Below are 10106 nucleotides of genomic sequence, written 5' to 3'. Positions count from 1 at the left end.
ATGTGTATTGGAAGTGTAGGTATGTTCTGATGGCTCTCTCCACAAATGAAGAGTGGGTGGAGGGATATATATAGCCTCCACACAAAATCTAACAGTTACACACAATTTACCAATCTCGGTGAGACCGAATTGAGAAACTCGGTCGGACCGATTTAGCAAACCTAGTGACCGTTAGGATTTTCGGTGGGACTGAGATGCAACTCGGTAGGACCGATATGTTTAGGGTTAGGGCATAACATAATCTCGGTGTGACCGATTACACAAACTCGGTGGGACCGATTTTGGTAATAAGCTAACCAGAGAGTTGGTCAGGTAAACTAGGTGGGACCGATCGCTCATTTCGGTGGGACCGAAATGTTGCAAAAGAGAAACAGAGAGTTTACATTGCAATCTCGGTGGGACTGATCGCTCATCTCGGTAGGACCGAAACGTTACGAAGGGAAACAGAGATATTACAACCCCATCTCGGTGTGACCGAAATCCCTATTGGTGAGACTGATTTGCCTAGGGTTTGTGGCAGTGGCTATGACATTTTGAACTCGGTGGCGCCGGATAGAAAGAATCGGTAGGGCCGAGTTTGACTTTTGGATTAGGTCATATGTGGATGTGGGAAGGTAGTTGAGGGTTTTAGAGCATATCACTAAGCACTATGAAGCAAGCAAGCCATTAAGCAACACCTCATCCCTCCTTGATAGTATTGGCTTTTCCTATAGACTCAATGTGATCTTGGATCACTAAAATATAAAATGTAGAGTCTTGAGCTTTGAGCTTGAGCCAATCTTTTTGTCCTTAATATTTTGAGGGGTCCACATTCCTCATCCATGCCATGCCATTCATTGAGCTTTTCCTGAAATATTAATCTTGGAATAGCATTAGCTCAATGAGCTATATGTTGTTAGGAATTACCAAAACCACCTAGGGATAGTAGCACTTTCAACTATCATATTGCTTTGCATGATCGTAAGATAGCTAGCATGATGTTTTCATGGCTTGTCCGTTTTTTGATATCATTGCTACGCTAGATCATTGCACATCCCGGTACACCGCCGGAGGCATTCATATAGAGTCATATATTTGTTCTAGTATCGGGTTGTAATATTGAGTTGTAAGTAAATAAAAGTGTGATGATCATCATTATTAGAGCATTGCCCGAGCGAGGAAAGGATGATGGGGACTATGATTCCCCCACAAGTCGGGATGAGACTCCGGACTTTAAAAATAAATAAAAGAGGCCAAAGAAGCCCAAATAAAAAAAAGAGGCCAGAGAAGCCCACCAAAAAAATAAAAAATAAAAAAATTGAGAGAAAAAGAGAGAAGGGGCAATGTTACTATCCTTTTGCCACACTTGTGCTTCAGAATAGCACCATGTTCTTCATATAGAGAGTCTCTTGAGTTATCACTTTCATATACTAGTGGGAATTTTCATTATAGAACTTGGCTTGTATATTTCGATGATGGGCTTCCTCAAATGCCCGAGGTCTTCATGAGCAAGCAAGTTGGATGCACACCCACTTAGTTTTCAGTCTGAGCTTTCATACACTTATAGCTCTTAGTGCATCCGTTGCATGGCAATCCCTACTCAATCACATTGATATCTATTGATGGGCATCTCCATAGCCCGTTGATACACCTAGTTGATGTGAGACTATCTTCTCCTTTTTGTCTTCTCCACAACCTCCATTCTATTCCACCTATAGTGCTATGTCCATGGCTCACGCTCATGTATTGCATGAAAGTTGAAAAGGTTTGAGAACGTCAAATGTATGAAACAATTGCTTGGCTTGTCATCGGGGTTGTTGATGACCCATAAGTATAGGGAATCTATCGTAGTCCTTTCGATAAGTAAGAGTGTCGAACGCAACGAGGAGCAGAAGGAAATGATAAGCGGTTTTTAGTAAGGTATTCTCTGCAAGCACTGAAATTATAGGTAACCGATAGTTTTGTGATAAGATAATTTGTAACGAGCAACAAGTAACAAAAGTAAATAAAGTGCAGCAAGGTGGCCCAATCCTTTTTGTAGCAAAGGACAAGCCTGGACAAATTCTTATATAGAGAAAAGCGCTCCCGAGGACACATGGGAATTATCGTCAAGCTAGGTTTCATCACGATCATATGATTCGCGTTTGGTACTTTGATAATTTGGTTTGTGGGTGGACCGGTGCTTGGGTGCTGTCCTTACTTGGACAAGCATCCCACTTATGATTAACCTCTATTGCAAGCATCCGCAACTACAACAAAAGTATTAAGGTATACCTAACCATAGCATGAAACATGTGGATCCAAATCAGCCCCTTACGAAGCAACGCATAAACTAGGTTTTAAGCTTCTGTCACTCTAGCAACCCATCATCTACTTATTACTTCCTAATGCCTTCCTCTAGGACCAAATAATGGTGAAGTGTCATGTAGTCGACGTTCACATAACACCACTAGAGGAGAGACAACATACATGTCATCAAAATATCGAACGAATACCAAATTCACATGACTACTAATAGCAAGACATCTCCCATGTCCTCAGGAACAAATGTAACTACTCACAAAGCATATTCATGTTCATAATCAGAGTGGTATTAATATGCATATAGGATCTGAACATATGATCTTCCACCAAATAAACCAACTAGCATCAACTATAAGGAGTAATCAACACTACTAGCAACCCACCGGTACCAATCCCAGACTTGGGGACAAGAATTGGATACAAGAGATGAACTAGGGTTTGAGAGGAGATGGTGCTGGTGAAGATATTGATGGAGATTGACCCCCCCCCCCCCCGATGAGAGGATCGTTGGTGATGACGATGGCGATGATTTCCCCCTCCCGGAGGGAAGTTTCCCCGGCAAAACAAGTCCGCTGGAGCCCTAGATTGGTTCCGCCAAGGTTCCGCCTCGTGGCGTCGGAGTCTCGTCCTAAAAACTTGCTTATGATTTTTTCTCGTCGAAAGACTCCATATAGCAGAAGATGGGCATCAGAGGGCCACCAGGGGGCCCATGAGGTAGGGGGGCGCGCCCCCACCCTCGTGGGCAGGGTGTGGCCCCCCTCTGGAACTTCTTGCGCTCAGTATTTTTTATATATTCTGAAAATGACTTCCGTGAAGTTTCAGGACTTTTGGAGCTGTGCAGAATAGGTTTATAATATTTGCTCCTTTTCCAGCCCAGATTCCCGGCTGCCGGCATTCTCCCTCTTTATGTAAACCTTGTAAAATAAGAGAGAATATGCATAAGTATTGTGACATAATGTGTAATAACAGCCCATAATGCAATAAATATCGATATAAAAGCATGATGCAAAATGGACGTATCAACTCCCCCATGCTTAGACCTCGCTTGTCCTCAAGCGAAAGCCGAAATCGAAAAATATGTCCACATGTTTAGAGATAGAGGTGTCGATAAAAATAAAATACGGACATGAGGGCATCATGATCGTTCTTAGAACAACAACTTATACAATTCTTGTCATATGATCTCTTATTCTAGAGTAACAATTCAATCACAATTTCAAGTATGAATCATAAACTTCATTGAAAACTAACAAACTATAATCTCAGTCATTGAAGCAATTGCAATTTATCATAACATAGGAAAGAGTCAATATAAGAGCTTTTCAGCAAGTCCACATACTCAACTATCATATAGTCTTTCACAATTGCTAACACTCACGCAATACTTATGGGTATGGAGTTTTAATCGGACACAGAGAAAGATAGGGTCTTATAGTTTTGCCTCCCAACGTTTTACCTCAAGGCTAATGTCAACAATAATAGTTCATGAAAACTCACATCCAATTAGCCATATATATACCAGGATCTTTCCAACATTTTGTGCTTGCCAAAATATAAAATGTAAAAAGGAAGGGTGAAGATCACCATGACTCTTATGTAAGGTAGGAGATAAAAGTAAAAGATAGGCCCTTCGCAGAGGGAAGCAGAGGTTGTCATGCGCTTTTATGGTTGGATGCACAAAATCTTAATGCGAAAGAACGTCACTTTATATTGCCACTTGTGATATGGACTTTATTATGCAGTCCGTCGCTTTTATTTCTTCCGTATCACACGATCATATAAAGCTTATTTTGTCCCACACTAATAAGTCATACATATTTAGAGGGCAATTTTTATTGCTTGCACCGATGACAACTTACTTGAGGGATCTTACTCAATCCATAGGTAGGTATGGTGGACTCTCATGGCAAAACTGGTTTAAGGGTGTTTGGAAGCACAAGTAGTATCTCTACTTGGTACAAAGAATTTGGCTAGCATGAGGGGGAAAGGCAAGCTCAATCATGTTGGATGATCCATGACAATATAATTTATCTCAGATGTAAGAAAACATAACCCATTACGTTGTCTTCCTTGTCCAACTTCAACTCTTTAGCATGTCATATTTTAATGAGTGCTCACAATCATAAAAGATGTCCAAGATAGTGTATTTATATGTGAAGACCTCTCTTTCTTTATTACTTCCTATTAATTGCAACGATGACCAAAACTATGTTTCTCAACTCTCAACAACTTTTATTCATCATACTCTTTCTATGTGAGCTCATTACTCTCCATAAGATCCATATGATCTCTTTGTTTCTTTTTATTTCTTTCTCTTTTATTTTATTCACTCAAGATTATGGCAAAATAATCAAGCCCTTGACTCAACACTAATCTTTATTATATATAGCTCACAGACTCGATTACATAGAAGGATCATAAAGCAAAACTCACACTAGATCATACTAAAAACTTTTATTCTACTAGATCAAAATATTATCAATAGGATTGAACTAAGAAAAACGGTAAAGATAGAAGTGATGGTGATACGATACCGAGGCACCTCCCCCAAGCTTGGCAGTTGCCAAGGGGAGTGCCCATACCAGATACTCAATTCTTCTTTGTTGGTGGAGAGGGTGGAGTTGTTGATGATGTGGGCTTGTTGTCCCTCTTCCAAGGCATAGGCTCGCCATCATAGAAGGATGACCGAATCTTCTGAATCCTCAAATCTGCAGCCAAACTCATCCTCTTGAATCTAAACTCATACTCACAGTTTTAATTTTGCAGGTCATAAATCTGGGCTTGGAGGTGCTCGATTTTCTCGTGAAGCTTGAAGATGGCCTCCCCAATGTCCTTGGTGTCCAGCTTGTGGTTGTTGGTTAACTCCATGATCATAATGTGATTGGAGTCAAGTCCATGCTCCACCATCTCCTGGCACCTGAAAATTTGTTGCTCCATTGCCTCGAGCCTTGTCTCCACGCTTCCGGTCCTCCTTGGTCCCTCAACATCACGGATGTGCAGCACCCCCTCATGCATCTCGATGGTTTGAGGGTGTTGCAGCACTTCCGCGAGATAGGGGTTGATGACCTTATCGAAGAACTTGTCCTTGGGGGCACTTGGAGACGTCATGATGATCTATATCTGTCAGTAAAACAACTCGACACAAGAATAGAGGATGTTTGCGTGATACGCTGGTCAAAACCTTCGGGAGGTTATATAATGAATTTTTACCGACCAAAATACATGACGTGCAAGAAAACGGAGTCCGGAGAGCCCACGAGGTGCCCATGAGGCAGGGGCGCGCCCTCCTTCCTCGTGGAGCCGTCATGTCCTTCCCGGACTGCTTCTTATTTTTTCTATTTTTCTAAATATTCCAAAATGGAGAAAAATTGCCATTAGAACTGTTTTGGAGTCAGTTTACTTACCATACCACATACCTATTCCTTTTCGGAGTCTGAAACGTTCCGAGAAGTGTTCCTTATGTATTCCTCCGGGGTTACGGTTTCAATAACATTGGTTTCAACATTTATAGGATTACTTGAGATATAATGTTTGATTCTTTGACCGTTCACCACCTTCGGATTTGTGCCTTCGAAGTTGTTGATTTTTATGGCACCGGAACGATAGACCTCCTCAATAACGTAAGGACCTTCCCATTTAGAGAGAAGCTTTCCTGCAAAAAATCTTAAACGAGAGTTGTATATCAATACATAATCACCTACATTAAACTCATGCTTTTGTATCCTTTTGTCATGCCATCTTTTAACTTTTTCTTTAAACAATTTGGCATTTTCATAGGCTTGGGTTCTCCATTCATCGAGTGAGCTAATGTCAAATAACCTTTTCTCACCGGCAAGTTTGAAATTATAATTGAGCTCTTTAATAGCCCAATAAGCCTTATGTTCTAGTTCGAGAGGTAAGTGACATGCTTTTCCATAAACCATTTTATACGGAGACATACCCATAGGATTTTTATATGCAGTTCTTGTAACGCCCCGAGACCGTTGTGTCAGGTGTCCTCCAGTTATTCGCTGTTGTTGCGTTGTCATTGCTTGCGTGTCATGCATTGCATATCATGTCATCATGTGCATTTCATTTGCATACATGTTCGTCTCATGCATCCGAGCATTTTCCCCGTTGTCTGTTTTGTAATCCGGCGCTCCTATGTCACCCGGTGTCCCTTTCTACCTCTTTTCGTGTGTGGGTGTTAAACGTTTTCAGATTGGACCGAGACTTGCCATGCGGCCTTGGTTTACTACCGGTAGACCGCCTGTCAAGTTTCATGCCATTTGGACTTTGTTTGATACTCCAACGGTTAACCGAGGGACCGAAAAGGCCTTGTGTGTGTTGCAGCCCAACACCCCTCCAAAGTGGACCAAACCCCACCTAAACCTCCTCCATCATCTCGGCCGTTCAATCACGATCGCGTGGCCGCAAACCGCACCTCATTTGGACTCTCCTAGCTCCCTCTACCTACAAATATGTGATCCCCTCCCCAAAATTCGTGGTCTAACCCTAGTCGTCCTCTTCCTCGCGCCACCGGACAATTTTCCCCGCCGCCGGACGTGTCCGCTCGCCGCCGCCACATCACTCTGGCCTATCAGGAGACGCCACATCACCCTCCCCCGCCGCCGCTCCCAGCCGGAGGCCGCCACCTGTCCCCGCCGCGCCCACTTCATCGCCGGGCCCGCGAAGCCCATCCGGGGCCCGTCCGGGCCCAAGTCCCCATCGCCGGATCCGGTACGCGCCGCCCTCGCCGCCCCGTCTGCCTCGCCGTCCGCCGCCGTCCTTCCTTCGTCGGCCGCCGCCTCCCGCCCTCCGCCGGTCCCCGCTGGTGTCCCGTGCCTCCTCGCCGTCTGCTTCGCCGGCGCGCCACCGCCCCAAGCTCCGCCGGCGTCCCTCTCAACGGATCCTGCCGGGAAGGGGCTGGAGGGACCAGATCCGGCCACCTTTGCGCCGATCCGCGCCCGCCGCCGTCGTTTGTCTCCGGCGCCGGCGACGAGCCACCTCTGCCTCCCCCGATCCAGGCGGGATCGAGGAGGAGGACGACTCCTTCGCCCTGGGCCTCCGCCTGCGTCGATGGGCCGACCCAGCCCCAGATCCACCGGCCCATCGCACCCTCCTCTTTTGGGCCAAGCCCACGGGGTGAGACACACCCTATCCTCCCCCCCGAGCGACCTTTAGCTATGCTACGCTCGGGTGTGTTTTTTTCACTAAGTCCTAGATCCTATTAATTATTTTTGCTATCTTCATCATGTCACAACTCTGCATCCGTAGCTCCGATTCACGCGTGTAGCATATCAAAATGTTCTTCTCGGCGAGTACATCATTTTATCTCATTGCATCATTTTCATTTGATCTCATCTTGATGCCCGAAATGCTGTTGGAAGAGGGCTATGTGATGAATTTGTTAGATCTGTTTCAGCAAATAGCATTTTGTCATTTTTTTCATGATTAATGTGTGCACGATATGATCATGAGCTCTACATGTGTTTTTTTATATGCCATGTCATCTTTACAGTGGTGCTTACCATGTATTTTTGTGATATTTTTGGTGACTAGCACAAGCTTGCAAAGTAGCGTAATCGGTAATGCTGATTTCAGGGACTTAGAATTTCACTAAGTCCTTGTCCTGCTTTGTTATTATGCCATATGTTCATGTTGTTTCCTAGTGATCCGTGCCTCTTTTGAGGATGATTAGTAAGGATATTTTGTTAATATTGTGGTGCTCTATCCATCCATGTCTTTGTTTGCATTTATGGAGCATCCTATCTTGAGTCAATCGAGCTCTACTTTTGGTATTTCGTGAATTCTAGCAGATTGTTGACTTGTTAGCGATTTTGCCGAGGATGTTGCTATTGATCCGTGCATGCTATGTTGTTGTTCTTGCCATGTCTAGCTTCTATGTCATGTCTTATTGATTGGTGTATGATTAGTTTATCATGCCATGCTCTGTAGTGAGTGCATCGAGCTCGTAAACATGCCTACTCGTTAACTGATTTGCATGCTCCAGGTTTTCACCAAGTCTGAGATCTGTTTATGTTTTTGCCATGTTCACATGCTTGCAATTGTATTTTCCGATCCCTTTTGGCTCAAGGTCACTAAGGGACTTTTGTTAAGTGCTTTGATTACTTCATGCCATGCCTTGCTCTGCCATGTTAAGTTCCTGTTGCATGTAGTTTTCATGCTCTAAAGTGTGCTTCCTGATGTTAAATTCCAGACTTGTGTTAATTTCACCAAGTCTGAAACCTGTTATCTTTTGCACTTTTGCCATGCTTGTTTGAACCTGTTACTGGATGAATTAGCCGTAGCTCAGTGTTCATATTTTGTCAAGCATCTTGAGTGGATCCCTTCCATGTATTTTGTTGCCATGTTTGAGTGCTGTAGCATATTTATCTTGATGCATTTAGACGGCTACTTGCTGTTTATCGCAGTCCGGTGCCATATTTGTTTTGCTTGCCATTTCCAAACCGTGCATCCGATTCTGGTGATCTTTATATCGATTTCAACCGAAATCACCTCACCTTTACAGTGGCACCCTTGGATTTCCAAGTTGAGGCTAGGTTCAATCATTCCTTTTTAAATCATGCATATGCACCGCATACCGCATCCCGCATATCATATCATGTTCACGTGTGGTTTGTTTACTATGTTGTGTGCTTCTTTCCGGTGTTGCTTCTTGGGGTTGGTTCCGAGAATGTCATGATTGTGAGTATCCGTTCGACTACGTCCGTTTGTCTTCATCATGGACTCGTTCTTCTTCCTTGCGGGATTTCAGGCAAGATGACCATACCCTCGAAATCACTTCTATCTTTGCTCGCTCTTTTTCTATGCCTATGCTGCGATACCTACCACTTGCTTATCATGCCTCCCATATTGTTGAACCAAGCCTCTAACCCACCTTGTCCTAGCAAACCGTTGTTTGGCTATGTTACCGCTTTGCTCAGCCCCTCTTATAGCGTTCTTAGTTGCAGGTGAAGATTGAAATTTGTTCCTTGTTGGAACATGGAGATGTTGTTCCCTGTTGGAACATGTTTACTTGTTGGGATATCAGAATATATCTTATTTAATTAATGCATCTATATACTTGGTAAAGGGTGGAAGGCTCGACCTTATGCCTGGTGTTTTGTTCCACTCTTGCCGCCCTAGTTTTCGTCATATCGGTGTTATGTTCCCAGATTTTGCGTTCCTTACGCGGTTGGGTTATAATGGGAACCCCTTGACAGTTCGCCTTGAATAAAACTCCTCCAGCAATGCCCAACATTGGTTTTACCATTCGCCACCTAGCCTTTTCTTTCCCTTGGGTAGGCCTGCCCAAGGGTCATCTTTATTTTAACCCCCCTGGGCCAGTGCTCCTCTGAGTGTTGGTCCGAACTGAGCTGCCTGCGGGGCCACCTCGGGGAAACTTGAGGGTTGGTTTTACTCGTAGCTAGTCTCATCTGAGTGTGCCCTGAGAACGAGATATGTGCAGCTCCTATCAGGATTTGTCGCACATTCGGGCAGTGTTGCTGGTCTTGTTTTACCATTGTCAAAATGTCTTGTAACCGGGATTCCGAGTCTGATCGGGTCTTCCCGCTAGAAGGAATATCCTTCGTTGACCGTGAGAGCTTGTGATGGGCTATGTTGGGACACCCCTGCAGGGATTTGAACTTTCGAAAGCCGTGCCCGCGGTTATGGGCTGATGGGAATTTGTTAATGTCCGGTTGTAGAAAACCTGAAGTTGACCTTAATTAAAATACATCAACCACGTGTGTAACCGTGATGGTCTCTTTCCGGCGGAGTCCGGGAAGTGAACACGGTGTTGGAGTAATGCTTGACGTAGGTTGTTCTAGGATCACTTCTTG

Source organism: Triticum urartu, chromosome 5A, assembly GCF_056163025.1.
Source record: "Triticum urartu cultivar PI428250 chromosome 5A, HENAU_Tu73, whole genome shotgun sequence".
Taxonomy (NCBI): Eukaryota; Viridiplantae; Streptophyta; class Magnoliopsida; order Poales; family Poaceae; genus Triticum; species Triticum urartu.
The sequence above is the reverse complement of the archived record's forward strand: the minus strand, read 5'-3'. Positions refer to the sequence as shown.